The sequence below is a fragment of the Diuraphis noxia genome, unplaced genomic scaffold, assembly GCF_037042655.1.
Source record: "Diuraphis noxia isolate RWA-SAM2 unplaced genomic scaffold, SU_Dnox_SAM2 contig0003, whole genome shotgun sequence".
Classification (NCBI taxonomy): domain Eukaryota; kingdom Metazoa; phylum Arthropoda; class Insecta; order Hemiptera; family Aphididae; genus Diuraphis; species Diuraphis noxia.
The window spans coordinates 10,643,000-10,657,772 of NW_028301713.1; the positions used below are offsets into that span (position 1 = coordinate 10,643,000).

The window sequence follows — 14,773 nt, forward strand, 5'->3', positions numbered from 1 at the left end:
GTTTGGTCCCATGTGATTCCGTTATAGAGAGGTTTCACTGTATTTAAACTAAACGGGCTGCATTACTACGCATCACTACGGTGGCAATAGATTATTTGGTATCGAATGGGTTATGGTCGGTCCATGCGAGTATAAGAGGTCTCGCTGTGTGGAGCGTTCCTTCAATTTGAAACATGCGCGTCCCCAGGGGTGGGCAATACGGGGCATTTGCCCCCCCCCCCACCCCTGGAATAATGTTATTTCCACAGCAATTGGTAAAATGCTGGTATAATATTGTTTTTTAATGTTTTAATTGTAATAATAATACCTACCTAATTGTAATGTTTTAATTCATAATTGTAATAATGACGAAACATAATAATTGACTATGAATAAAATGTATTTTTTAAATTAATTTTGCCCCCCCCCCCTTGAAAAATATCTGGGGACGCCCATGATTTGAAACGCTCGATACTTCGTTTTTTATTGATAATAACAACACTGCACATTCTCCGTAATCGCAGGATGATAACATATGTAATTGCAGCAGTATCAGTGCCAGCCGTTTATTTAGCCGATGAGTATTCGCGACATGACTATATAAAATAAAATAACGACATGCACACCTCAGCTGTATATTATGCACATTTTATAACCCTATTGATGCGCGCACAGAGTACACCATTTCCGCGTACACTCGCACCAACATGATGAGTTGTGTGCACAGGATTCTTATTGGGAGGTTCGATGTATTTTTTCACAACAATTAAATTATTAATTTCCTACCCCTAGACAGTGGTTCTCAGCCTTTTTGCAGTCGCGGACCGCAAAATGGCTTATTGGTTTGGACCACGGACCATTTTTCAAAAATTTGAACAAAATTTCTTAATATCCTTACACGATTCCCAACGCTACACCAAAAATAGATCAGATAACAACACAACACGGACCTGCGTTCCTTTTATCGCGGACCGGTGGTTGAGAACCACTGCTCTAGACTCTAGAGCACCGGAACCGCGTATAACGCAAACGCAAACGCAATAATAATAATATTTAATGATAATAATAATATTGATGATGACGATATAGTGTTATTGCAGTCGTCATGCCACGGAGGCGGCGGCGGTGGCAGTTCAGCCGGTTTGTATAAAATATAAGACTCACGCGATCGTTTATTTGTAAAGTGTATTTGACGTTACGTTTCCGCAAATATTGGTTTCGACGTATGTAAAAGGCGACGATGTCTCGGTCATATTATAATAATATACCACATGGATACCGAGAGAAATATTTTTTTTTTTTTTAATATAAAACGTTCAGTCGCAATAACAAATGCGTATATCTCAGTCGAACGCGCACCGGATGTTAGAATATAATTATTATTGCTGCCAATGTTACGGTTGATATCGCCGAGGCGTGTATACGTATTTTTCATTTTGTTTTTTGAACATCCGATGTACCGCGTTCGTTATTGATATTTTACACTGTACTTTTCGAGTTTAATGTTCCGCTTGATTTCATAATATTAACATATCACGGCGACAGAAGTCTCGGCTGACCTGACCCACAGCATACACGACGATATCCATTACCTTGTGCGAATCTCACGACTGTACCAAAAAGAAATTTCAACGGCGAAACCGCATCGACATTACGATAATATTATATGCTATAATATAATATAGGACTATGTCGACCAGTGGTGGCCAAACTGCGATTCGCGTCATAGACTCAAGCGGATCGCGCTCAACGGCCGAGAACTGGTGAAATTACGAGTTTCGCCTATTCTATGGTCCTGACATTTTCACTAGGTAACAAAACAAAAGTTATTATTATTCGTTTTCCGGCTCTTCGTCATATTGTTTTTCATCATGTTGCGTTGGCCTCTCGTGCTATGGACATCAGTAAAATATCAAACATAATATTATGAAAACTGTAAAAATTATTGGCGAAATTTGCTGAATACGACTCAGTCAAAACTTGTTTTTCGTTACGCCTCGCACGGACAATGATTATTCCACACTGATACGCGACTAAATAATGATAATAATATCTATATGTCACGACGGACATACTAATGATGACGTTTTTTTTTCTCGTTAGTTTTCGACCGCAGATGTATTACGCACGTACTTATTTTTACGCTATTCGGACGATATAATGTTATAGTGCATTATTTGTCAGCGGATGATAATTATTATTTTCGCGCGTCTGTCCGTCTGTCACGTTTGCAGTTGAACTTTCCGAGGGGAAAAAACCCGTAATCTGAAATGCTATTTCGGACGTTTTTGCGGCTTTGGCGAATAAATAATGACGAACCGTGACGTCTTGACTCCGAGAAAGAGCGAGCGACATACATTTCTTCGGATAAAGTCAAGTCGAGTAGAGAAAAATAATGCGTTTCTTTGAACGGGGCGTGACGATAATCAACCCGCTGCCACCGGCGGCAGTACGTATATTATCATATTACAATAACGATGATATAATTTATAAAAAACGATATGTTGCATAACGTCGTGTACAAGAGCGTATTGTAGTCTCCGGCATTCCACGAAAAAGTGATTTTAAATATTATATTTCAATAATGATATTTTCATATTATTTTAGCCGTTCCAAAATCTTTCAATGATGATGATTGTTTGAAAATTGTCGTTTGCCAAACGTCTGTCTATACCTGTACCGCCGTCACAGGAGCGTTTAACATTATTATTATTTTACATTAATGTGAGCTGCACCACACCGAGTGAAACCTGCATGATGCGTATAACTAGAAACCGGTAAATGGTATACGGTTGTGCATATTATTATTCCCGTTGCAACTGTACGGGTTTCGAGACAACGCGCACAAATCGCCCACGCTGCAGAGTAAGGGTTATCAATTTTATTTTTTCTCGCCAAACTTTTTAGCCGATAAGTATTTTTTACTTTTTTTTTTTTTTTTGTCATACTCACAGCACGCTGTTCGCTGCTTTGGTGACGTCGTGCGCGAGAAAAATAACAGAACAACGACATCAACAACACGAAACAAAGTAACAAAACGCCGCGATCGAACACCTATCGGCGGATACTTAAGTCTTTTGTCGAAAACGTTTCCTTATCTAACGCAAAGGACCTGGAGAAACATACGAGTATAATATGTATATACTTTTATTATTATATACAAACTCGTAACGCGGCAACGTCCTTGTATGCGATTAACGGTCATTTATCTCACACCTTCGTTATCTTATATATCATATTATATACAATTTACAATGTGTTAAATGATCTGAGGTCACGATATTTTATCGTCATTGTGTATATTATTGTATCACCGTTGATATAGACATAATATTAATATAACAAAGTGATAATAATGTACGTATTGTGTATACAGAGCGATTCTTGTATTGTGTGCCAGCATCACCTAGAGCAACACACGGTATTTCCGCGAGCTATAGTTTTAGAACCACACTTGGTTAATTCAAAAATATTTTCATTTTTTCCTCTTGTTTGTTTCAAGGTTTTTACTTTTTTAAACGTCTTACGATATTTGATATTTCGATATTTCGAATAAAATTATTTTTCGTCACATTTCAATAAATAATAATCTAATTACAAACAAATTGCTATTTATAGTTGTTAATTACTAATTTAAAGACTAGATCAGCGAAGTTTATAATGGCACAAAGGACCCCCACAAATTAATGGTTCATTACTCTGCTCGTCTAAACTTTGTTTGATGTTGGTACTTCTAATAAAGTTATAACTACCACCTACCTACCCAATTAACTACTCGTACGAAATATGGACTTTTATGTATTCAAGTGCCTACCATGAATATTGAATTTAATAATTAGTAGTCTTTCAAAAACGAAAAACGTACAAAATTGTAAAAAAAATTATTCTATTTTAAAAAAATGTTGTGTTGCAATATCCGATCGAATTATGTGAAAATAATACTTCCAAAATAGTTGATATTTTTTTGAAATATAATAATTGTATACACTTAAATGGATCATCCGCCTTATATAATTATAATTTCAAAATGGCCGTTTTCGCGTTATTTAATAGTCTGCCTGCAACCAGTCTCGTAGACGTTGGCCAGCAGAAAAAGTGAACATATTATGCACCACCTCTAGAAAGATAGCATGATTTATATCATTTTAAAAGGGAACGTTTCCTTGTGCCATGATGGCTATCTCAATGAAAAAAAATCAGTTTGGCTGTTCAAAATTCGAGATAACTAAAACGAGTGTTTTAGTAAAGTAAAAAATACAAAAAACCGTAGGACCTGTTCTAAATTTTTAAAAGTATTCCTCTTAACGAATTTTATAGTAAATTATAAAATTATTAACTAATTCTGCCGCAAACCCCTCGAGTTGGAGTTTTTCACATTGTATTTATTATTATTATTATTATTATAGCCACAGCGACGGTAGTAATTAACCCGTTTATTGGTAAATGGGTTTTTCCCCCCTTTTTAATGTTTATTTTTCTCCTTTGATCATAGTGCGTGGGTTACCTATACTTACCTACCTAATTTTACATTATCTCAAATGTTCGTACATTAATTATTTCTTATAACTATACTAATCCCCCGAGAACAGAATAAACAACGCGAGACGGGACGGATTCGAGACCATAATTATTATTATTAATTTACATTAGTAGGTATAATATTTAACGTTTACATAATATTTTACTATGTCAGTACGATATATGTCAAGTCGTACAGCGTTCGCTAATAAGGTGCAATAATTTATTGTTATCATTATGCATAATATATAACGAAATAATAAAATATGGCTCGTTGGACAATTATATTTTTATGCATCTGACCGAGCAAATAACAATATTGCACACACACACCGGATCGATATCATATGAATGATAATCATTTATTATAATATACTAATATACCTAAGCCAGAGGAATATTTATATATATTTTTTGGGAGGGGGCTGAGGTATTTTCTCCGACGAAAATTCCACAATTCAGCCTATTAAAAACAAGGATTAGGAATTAAGTACAGAATTTTAATTTTTTAATGTTTTCACAAAACTAAATAAAATAATGTATGTAAAGAAAACTATAGTCTCCTTATTCATTAGTATATTTTGATAATAAAGATTAAATCATATGTTCTTTTCTTATCACATCGAATATGCCTATGTGATAAGAAAAGAAAGGTTAAAACTACTAAAACACTTTAAAAGTGCGTTGTAACTTATTGTAATATTAATTGTAATTTTGTATACCTAGTAAGTTGTAAGGAAGGCATTAATAACGTTAAATGTCGTTTCTCTAATTACAGGTAATATAATCAAATGTAAATATAATAAAATAATAGCATTGTATAATTAATAAATTATGAAACTCGAATTACAGAAACACGCTGCTCTCGTTATTTTTGAAAACCTGAGTTTCCTGAAGAAACAACATCATATTATATGTATAATAATAATAATATAACTTATTATATTAAATTATAATTTCTTATCTTTGCTACAGTTGGAAAATGTGGTCAATAAAGGTCAACTTCTCGAAAACATTTTTAGCTCGTTCGGGCTCGTATAATTATTGTGCAGTGATTGAGACGCGACTTGATCAGTAAATCAATAATAACAAACAGACTTAATAGAAGTTTTTTGGACTTCAGGGTGGAGGCAATGGGGCTGAAGACGCCTCCATAAAGACGCCCCTGATCTGCGCGTGACGAGAGCGACGTTCGGTCGACGGCGGTTTCGATTTTTTACTAAATTTTATCCCGTTGCACTTTTTCCAGGGCGTCCGACTTAACGCTGTAGAATAATATCGTGTTTTGCACACATGACTGGATTGAAAAAAATAAAATTACACAATTACCACGGGGTGTGTTATACATATTAGAAGTACACATTTAAATAATAATAATATCGTTGTCACAGTGAGGACGGTCCGTGCGAGCGACGGTGAATCGAATATACAGGCACGAATAAGAAGAAGAAATGGTCGCCGCACATTACTCTGTAGAGTGTCTTAAATAATAACTATATGTATATAGACCATGAGATTACCAGAATATTTACTATTCTAAAAATGAGTTTCGGTATAACATTTTTATTTTCTACACAATTAAACTACCTTCTATAACCAGTTAGTCGGGGGGGGGGGACGGCGAATTGTCAACGAGACCCGTTCACCAATATGAAACCATATTCGTCATCGTTGCTGTAGGTATATATCGCACGTTATGTTCTTGCTCGTATAACCTATAAAGGCTCGAAGAATATTATTAAAAATTATTATTATATTAACCTGCGCAGCCTGCGCGGCCGAATCGATTTTGAAATCCGACGAAATTTTTTAATGTATGATTTAAGTGTTATTATTGTTTATCTTGACACACGCCGTGGACCACAACTATATATTATGGGAACTGCATGCGGCACGTATAACGTAGTACCGAGTCTTGTGATTTTTATTATTAGTTTTTTGTTTCTCCGTACCAATATAACACACACACACACACACACACACACACACACACACACACACACACACACACACACACACACACACACACACACACACACACACACACACACACACACACACACACACTCACTCTCTCTCTCACACACACACACACACATATATATATATATGCATTACCAATATACATCCAAACACATAAGGCGGTAGAGTAATTTGAATATATACTACAGCGAGACGATGGTGATGACAACGACGTTATTGTCGCCACCGTGAAATCGTTATTGTAAACGTGGAGACTATAACGTTTTACGTTGCAATAGGAAATTCGAAGGAAAAAAATCTCCTCGTTTTGGTCTGAGACACTGTGCGACGGTTAAGCTTTGGAAAAAATAAAAATAAAAACAGTAAAAATTCCACGATACTTGCGCATCAAGAGCTATAGCACACACACACACACACACACACAAAGGTTTACATAAAATTATACTATGAGAGATATTATGTGTAAATCGACCAACCGTTTATGAGATAATAATATAATATTGTTCTATTTCTCTCCAAACGAGCTTATATATAATATTGCTTCCGCAATTTTATTATTTCAATGTACACGATGGTTACGACGAGTATATAATATTATAATAGATCTAGAGCTAGGATTTTGTAGCATTTTTGTATTATCTTTCATAGTACTCCAGGACATCAAAAACAAAAAATTCAATTCATTCATTGCAGAATTCAAATATGCAATTTTTTTTAAATTTTTTTATGATATTCGTAAATAACTGCTTTTTTAGTTTTGTCAGTTTATTAGATTTTTAATGAGCTTTTGTTAACTATACGCTTGTTTAATAATATTTTTAGAACATTTACGTACATATTTATCTAAATTATTTTTTATTTATTATATATATTTCGTCAAAATATCAAAGAAAATTAAAATATCTTATCGTCTTACTGAATATTTATAAAATAAACAGGTACCTTAAATTTAATAAAACCGTTTTAAATTTATTTTTCAATATTTATAAATTGTGCTTAGTTTTTCTTAGAACTAATTGGTTTGAACATATACAAATGTGTTTAATAAATAATTTTTTGATATCAAAAATATATTTCAGCTAAACTTAAAAATGTTCAAGTCGTTTATAGTTGCATTTTCCTAGTTAAAATGGTTTTTTTTTTTTTTTTTGTAGCATTATTGTCAATTATTAATTCCTTTATTGTAGGTTTTTAGTGCTTCATTTTCCTAGCCCTAATAATATCTAATATAATTGCATTATATGCGATTTAAAATGTATTTTAATATTATTATACAGCCGCATCACGACGCCCTTTTATCATCAAAATAATATAATATAGCATATTGTTTGTCCATCCGTCAATATATTACATTGATAATATTAGTAATTTTGTTAATCGATTATGTACGTTGCAGAGGTTGCAGTATGCATTTAAGTTCCACTTAGTCCTCTTGACGTTGTCGTAGTTCATTTTTAATTTATTGTAAAATACTAAAATATACCGTAATCAAATACCCCGGGTCATATATATACTATATAACATATACCTAGGTATATGTGGTATACCATATTATGCGATTTTATCCTGTCTGTGCATTTTCCACCCAGGCTGTAAATTTTAAATTTTGTGAACTTTATTGTGTTATGATATACAGGGCCTGTTTAGGGTGCGCGTCTGATAAAAAAAATATTTACTTAATTTCGAGTTTGATCAAAACGCGAATTTTTACTGAATTTGACGAAATAGTTTTCAATTTGATAATTAATTATATAATATATCATTATATTACGAGTGTAACAACGCTCCTTTGAAGTCCAAATCGACGGTTTCATATTGTTCATTTTTATTTTTATTACAATTGAAATGACAATTGCTTTTATAATTATTTTCTTTTTACATACCTAATAGAAATTCTTTAAGTTTTCTCACTTTCAAAAATTATTCATTGAATCACATTTTGTATCTGTTGATTTCTTTTTTTGTCTTACCATCAAGACCTCTGAAACATGAGTCTAATAAAAAAAACGAACACTAACAAATTAAATGTTAGAGTTGTTGTAAAAATCGTTACCTTTACAAAACGATACGCTTATGCATTTTTTTTTTAAATATTATGAACAATATAATTTTAAGATACATAAATGGAATATTTTCATAAAACTATAGTTGCCCGACATTTTATTGGTTTCATTTTCAGTATGTTATTTTAAATAAGCGGTATTCGAATTCCAGACTGAAATTTTAGATTCTGCAAGTACGGTATTTACGTATTTACGTATTTTCAATGTATGAAATAATTTTAAAGTTATTTTACTTAATAATTACCTTTGCAATAATTTAAAAATATATTTACGCAACTATCGATTATTATCATATAATTTAATAGTTATGTATTAATATTTTACAATTCAGCGGGTAATGTACTTATTAACAGAATTAAATATTAAACATTATCGTCCAATTCGTATGGAGTTTTAAAATTTGTTTAAATGTGTTGTTTTCATTAATTTATTTTTTATAATATTTTTATTCATTGTCAAAACTTTATAATATAGTTTAACACAAACACTATACTTGTAGAATTGTTTTTATTTTTGATATCAATACTATTTATAATAATAATAATAATAAACTGACAGTACGTTCATTCGCATCCGCATTAATGTTGACAATAAGATAATATGAAATAAATTAAATAAATAGTCTTAACGTCGAAAATGGACTGAGAGAAGGCCTATTATATTTTATGATATTGCAGATTAGGCGCTGTTGCTATCGGTGTGCTTCTTTGTATTTATCGCATCCTTTCACAAATTAGTATACTACTCACCGTTACGATGAAAATAAAATTTCTTCTTTAATCGCGTACACGTGACAATGTTTTACCGTGTCCGACGATAAAATCGTCGTATATTGCCAGTCCTTACGATTCAACTGTCTCGGGTTACGCGCCCAAGCCCGTCGATAACTGAATGGAAGTATTATCACAAACCACGCCACCGCGATCTCGTGATTGAAACAATAAAATTCCTCTCGATTTTTTACTAGAAAATATTATTATCATCTCATGTCAAACTCCAAAGCCACTCTGATTCGTCGCAAATGCACCGCGGACACTATATATCGTCTATAATAATGCCACCTCGGGCCCACCGCCCGTCTGTTCCCCCGCGAGAAATCGGAGTAAAGAATTCGTTAAGTAAACGTACACTACAGATTGAATTATATATAGAAATACAATATTGCATGAAATACAGGACGAGGCTGATGACGAAATCCTCCTCAAATCGAGCATTTAAATGAACAATATAGCACACCGTATATATTATGTTTCTGTAGTTAAATAAAATTAATTAAATCGTCGAGGTGAAAAATCCTGTACGAAAAATTGCAGATGACTTTCGTGTATTTCTCTACAAAAAAAGAAAGCTAACCCAAATATACTAAATATATGGACAAAGCCCCAAAATCAATTGTTTCAACGCAAATTTAATATTATATTATTTACTGTGCTAATAATGCGGTGGTGATTCGAAACGTTTAGTCGTACGCTGCCGCCGACGCGATGTTCGATTACCACATACCACGCATTTGTAGTTGTACCAGAGTTAAGGTTAATATTAATAATATTATCTACTCAGGTTTTCCGAATCTTATGCTGTCGCAGGGACTGGAACCGTACCGAAATGGACCGGTTTTGGACCGAAACCTTATGAAAAACTGATTACGACACAGATGCGGTCGGCACAGTTGCGGTCAATACCTTTTTGGTGGCACTTGCGGTCACTATTTTTTTTTACATAATATTTGTAACATTTGAACTGGTTTTTACAATACTGATATAATAATAATAAACTTAAACTTAAACTATATTAATTTTCCTTCGCACTTTTACAGGCTTAGGACTGGCAATAAATATTATTTATTTATTTGATTCTTACAATGTTTGTAATTCAATGGTATAGTGAACTTTGATAAACGTCAGTAAACTATTGAATAAAATAGTATATTTTTTATAGTTTTACATTTTTAATAATATGAGTATCTTGCAATGATATTATATTACCTATATTCTTAAATAGGTACACTTAATTACAAATAGGTACTTATCATTAAATAGAAGTTCTTAATATATTCATTTTTTATTTTTTGTTTTATTAATTGTCCCTCGACAACTTAGGCCATTGGGAAGGGGGTGGTACTGTAGGTTATGGAACGGTAGGTGTGTTACACGTGGGTGAGGTTTGGCAGAATTTTTATTGGGGCATCCGTAGGTTTCTGCCATGCCCCGGAGTGGGGGATGGCGGCACTTGTTCTCCGGACACCGTGACTTGCCCGGAGGAAAATGTCGACCGATGGTCGAGGATTGAACCCGGTCCGGCTGAGCCACAGCCGACGCGTTAGATCGCTCGGCCATCTCGTCCCCCCCATTCATTTTTTTATACAGTACTTAATCGATAAAAATAAAATAAAAAGCAAAATTTAAATAATAAGGGTTAAAACCGGCAATAACCGAAACTGAAACCATAACCGATAAAATCATAGAAGTCCCAGTCCTTGGTTGACTGTGTAACTACGCGCTGATAGAATATTATACGATTCGCTAGGTTTTTTGTCTAATGTGGGTTAATTATCACTACAATATATTTAAACCGATGATGAAACATTTGTTCAGTAATTTTAACTACATTTGTTTACATAAATCTAACTTTGTGATTCACTTATATATTGGTATAACATGATTGAAAAATACTGTCAGTCATAGACTTTAGTACGAGTTTTAAAAATCTGCGCTTCGAAAACAATTTGAACTTAAAGTAAATTATGAACCAATTAAAAATTAAACGTCACACAACAATGATTGATATTAATAAAATGTGAATATAATTTGAATAATAAAAATAAATAATGTTTGTATAAACATAAAATATATAATCTTAAGCGTATTATTTAAAATAGGACCCAACAGTATTCTCCATTTTAATAAATATAAAAAAAATATAAAGTTATACAAATAATAATTGTTAATCTTTATAATAATGATATGATATAAAATCTAATTTTTATGAGAACGTCAGTTGATTTCAAATGAACTTTGCGAACAGTTACCATGAATTCATTTATTCATACAAGATTTTGTCAGAGTTTAAAACTGACACCGAAGTTCATCGTTCATTTGATTTGTCGCTTTAATATGCAGCGAGTATAATTTTTATCTTGGGATTCGAAACCAGGTCGCATAACAAAAATTATTTGTCAAAAAGTTTTACTTTTAGTTTTGAGACGTGTCTGCCGCGAGTCGAAGTATATACGAGCGTTGCAATAACATTGCACACTTTCAGACTGCAAACGTCAGTCGTCAATCTTTACAGAATTTTCATTTTGATTCCAAGTCCGCGTCCGCGTCACCGTAGTAATTCGATTAACACGATCGCCTCCACGAAAAACGACGAGTAAGATTGTGGTACATCGTTGTTAAATAATATGACTATTATTCGACCATCATTATTACATCGGACGGGCGTCCCTTCTGAACGCCATCAAAACCCGAAACGCGTCGAACAAACGTTTCGGACAAATCGCTTTACGTTCTGCAGATCGGACGTCGGAGAAACCTTTAATTTCCTACCCACCACCACCCACCCCGTCGTTGGCAACAGGCCGTGACCTGCGTAGACAATCCCTACGAGCACTGCAAATTGACGCGTGTTATGATGCGTTGGATTTTATCATAATATAATCATTAATAATATCATTTATTATAATCATACTTACTAGGATTTCGTATAGTGACGTCCGTATACCTAATTTTTTTTGTTTTTTTTTGTTTTTTTGTAAAGGAAATCCTTAAAATTATTCATGACGAGGCATTGCAGGTGATAGCGGAACTAGAATTCGCGTGAAGTGTCCAATTAATGTAAAACGAGCCGTATAGTAAGCCATTTGCGCTGCAGTGGAAATAATGTGGCCACTTTTGTGCGACGGTGCTATGAGAATAACGACGGCGGAAGGATCGAGGCGCGGCGGGCCAACGGGTGGTGCGAGTCGGCATAATAAGGGTGTATGGCTGAGCTTTTGTATGATATGCATATTGCATATATAGCAAAGGTGCGCGGGGTTGAGGGCGCCGAAACGATTTTGTCGTTTGCCGCCAGGCCGGCGGCTGTGGTGGTCCGCCACACATCACGCCCCGGCGTCTGTCGTTGTGTGTGGGTGACGTGAGGCGGGTATGAGTGAGGAGGAGTCGAATGGGTGGGTGGGCGGACGGATGGGTCAGGATGAAAAAAAAAAGGAGTAAGTAATACCGTTGCCACTGTCCTGCACAGTTTCTTCTTTCCCCTTCATGTTTTCGTAATAAACCGACATTGTTGTGGATTTCCATCCGGAACCGCCAGCAATGTATCTCGCGGTGGGTAATGTGAAATGTCCCGATTTCTGTTGTTTTCTCCTTTGTTGTTGTTGTTGTTCTGTGCGTTTGTGGGCATGTGTGTGCGTGTGGGCGCGCGCGATATTTCCAGACGTGTAAGCTGCAAAGACGGTTTTTTATGGTTTGCCACGAGATGTTTGCCGGTGCGTCTTCAAAAGATTTATACACTCGCCGTGAATCATGCAGCGATCACGCGCTTAATATCTGCGCGGAGTTTACATAGTATATATATATATATTTGTGTGTGTTGTACAACATAACGCATTTCATACTGCCATACTGGTGTTCACAGTGTTCGGAAATATTTAGGTTTTCGCGCAAAATTCAACCAACAATTTGGAATATATCGGTTTTATACTATATGCGAACGTATACGAAACATTTCGATTAGGTTGTGTGCATTTGCAATAATATATGTATAGCACCTATCGCGTAGTTTGTTCTTCGTTGATATCCGTGAAATTCGATACGAAGAAAAATAAATGTTTGAAAGCAAATAAATGTGTGACGTTGCAGTGACGTGTCACAAACAAAACCACTTTTCTTCATTAAACTTGCCACTTTCCCCTACCCCCTATATTATTGGCCATGTGCAAACGGTCGAATTCCGGTACACTAAACTGGCTTTTTTTTATCGTTTATTAAAATATACACAATCTGTAAATGTTGTTTTACAATAAGTGCATGTGATGGAGGTGACATGGCTTGAGTGGCTGGAGGTAAGAAGCCGCCCATTGGAGGTACTTAAGGTTAGGATTTTAATTTGCTAATAAGAGAGGGCGGGATTACAAAATTAAGAGGAGGTAGGGGTATATACAATTTTAGATTAAAACTGGCTTTTAATTAGATAATTCCATCAGAAGGTTATCGATAATATTTTCAACCAGTGCGAGTGAAAAAATAATATGTTTATCGTCTATAACTAAATAGACTATCTTCAGTTTGTTGATGTTTAAATAATAATATGTAAATTAAAATTATTTTCAACGCACTAAATTGCAATTTTCCATTCATAAATCACTGATTTTAATAGTGCTAAATTTATTAATAGTAACTCGTCTATATAGCTGATCAATACTGGCATTTAAAAAACATTTTCAGTAGATCAAGAATTGTAAAATAACATTTTTACTGTTTTGATGAAATTAGAAATTTTCGGGACGTACAATAATAATATAATTTGTTGCTGTTTGGTTTTATATTTTTTTTTTTTATGATGACATAGTAGGTACATAGTGCACAATGGTTAGAGAAAATAAAATAATGCTCCAAAAGTTACCAAAAAATGAAAGATAGATATGCCAACATTTTAAAATAATAATTTTTGCTTTAGTTTACTAGGAAATATTGTGAAAAACTACCAAAAACCACAGTTTTGGCAATAACACTCAGGATACTCAGATTTTGAGGAAAACTTTTTGCATAACTTTATAGTTTTTTCGTAATCCTTGTGATGAATTCTTTATACTTATGCACGTATCACAATATCGAATTTCTCAAAAATTAAGTTTTTTCTTTTAATTAAAAACTTTATATACGACATATTTTATCGTCTAATATTATATTAATTATTATCCATAATAAGTGTAAATTTATGTACCTAGCTCCCCGAGTTAATAATAAATTAATATAAATATTTAATTTTTGTTTAACGTTAAATCGTAATAAAGCATTAATTTTTTTGTACACAAATATTATTTAAGTGAATTGTTTAAGTGAATAATTCAAGTCGAATTTTTAACACCCAAATTTACTTATAGTTATTAATTTGTAACACGGCGTTATGTACAGGCAATATGGGTACATAACTGTATTCATGGGAAAGTTATATTATGTAGTATTTATTTTTTCATTTATTTCAAACTATAATAAAGTGTAATGAAT

General features: G+C 33.7%; 1 protein-coding gene and 1 long non-coding RNA gene across 2 annotated transcripts in view; both read left to right on the plus strand.

Annotated features, from left to right (window-relative positions):
• The window catches only part of LOC107165601 (neuroligin-4, Y-linked-like), a 354,388-nt gene that overhangs the window by 243,392 nt on the left and 96,223 nt on the right, over window positions 1-14,773 (plus strand). The window lies entirely within an intron of this gene.
• Window positions 984-3,102, plus strand: LOC149056703 (uncharacterized). Its single transcript, XR_016190751.1, has 3 exons — window positions 984-1,790; window positions 2,587-2,844; window positions 2,934-3,102. It is a non-coding gene; the product is annotated as an uncharacterized LOC149056703 (long non-coding RNA).